The sequence below is a fragment of the Papio anubis genome, unplaced genomic scaffold (genome assembly GCF_008728515.1).
Source record: "Papio anubis isolate 15944 unplaced genomic scaffold, Panubis1.0 scaffold7964, whole genome shotgun sequence".
NCBI classification, from domain to species: Eukaryota; Metazoa; Chordata; class Mammalia; order Primates; family Cercopithecidae; genus Papio; species Papio anubis.
The window spans coordinates 1-1180 of NW_022168189.1; the positions used below are offsets into that span (position 1 = coordinate 1).

Sequence of the window (1180 nt, forward strand, 5' to 3'; positions counted from 1 at the left end):
CTGGCAGTAGTGCAGCATGGGAAGGGATGGGGTGGGGCTGGTTGTGGGCCAGGAACCTTTCTGATGGGCTCTATCTGACTTCCAGGGCAACGGCAACAAGAGGAGGAAGGTGAGCAGCTGGGGCACTCACATTGGTTGAGGGTGGGGATGTGGATGTCACAGTCCACCCTGGGCAGGACACTCCCTGACTCCATCCTCTACATCTTAGTTTTACTGGGAGGGTTTGACACACACAGGAAGAGGAGACCTATCCCAGTGGAGAAAGTGGGAAAGGCACTGGAATCAAAGACCAATTCCTGCAGGAGGGGCTGTTCACATCCAACTCTGAGAACAGGCTGGGGGCTTCATGGTGCCTCTGCAGAGAACGGCCCCAGGGACCAGCCCTATCTCCCTGCCTGCCAAAGACCCCCTCAGCATCTTCCACCCAGGCCCTGTCAGCATCCTGTCCTCTGTCTCTAGGAGGTCCGAATTCTGCAGGAAATGCAGCTACTCCAAGTGGCTGCCATGAATTACAGGCTTCAGCCTCTGGAGAAATTTGTCACCTGTTTCTCAAGAATGGAGCAGCTCAGTGACAAGGAGAGGTGAGGGCCTGGCACATGGGCAGAGGGTGGAAGAAGGCTCTCCATTTTTTTTTTAAACGTAGTCTGGCTCTGTCGTCCAGGCTGCACTGCAGTGTCACCATCTCTGCTCACTGCAACATCTGCCTCCTGGGCTCAAGCCCTTCCTCAGCCTCCCAAGAAGCTGGGATTACTGCTATGCACCACCATGTCCGGTTGTTCTCTTGTTGTGGTGGTACATGTGGAGTTTCACGATGATGTCCAGGCTGGTCTCAACCTCCTGGCCTCAAGCAATCCACCCACCTCAGCCTCCCAAAGTACTGACAGCACAGGTGTGAGCCACCCAACCTGGCCTAGAGGAGGCTGTCTGTGGACAGCTGCAGAGAGCCTATGGCCATGACTCCACCACTAGCATCAAGCCCTGTTGCACAGGGACTGCTGGGGACCCAGGATTCCAGCTGGGCAGGCACTGAGAGGGGACCTGATGTGTGGCTCATGGTGGCCTCACAGCTGCCTCTCTGTCCTGCAGTTACAAACTGTCCTGTCAGCTGGAGCCCGAATCCCAGTAGGCTGGAAACATCCTGCAGTGGCTGGGGCCCTATTGGGATGCTGGCCAGAACACC

General features: G+C 56.4%; 1 long non-coding RNA gene across 1 annotated transcript; it reads left to right on the forward strand.

The window, feature by feature from the left end:
* Positions 1–27: 27 nt before the first annotated feature.
* Positions 28–1174, forward strand: LOC116273516. The gene is made up of 3 exons (XR_004181823.1): positions 28–109; positions 460–581; positions 1087–1174. It is a non-coding gene; the product is annotated as an uncharacterized LOC116273516 (long non-coding RNA).
* The last annotated feature ends 6 nt before the right edge of the window (positions 1175–1180 follow it).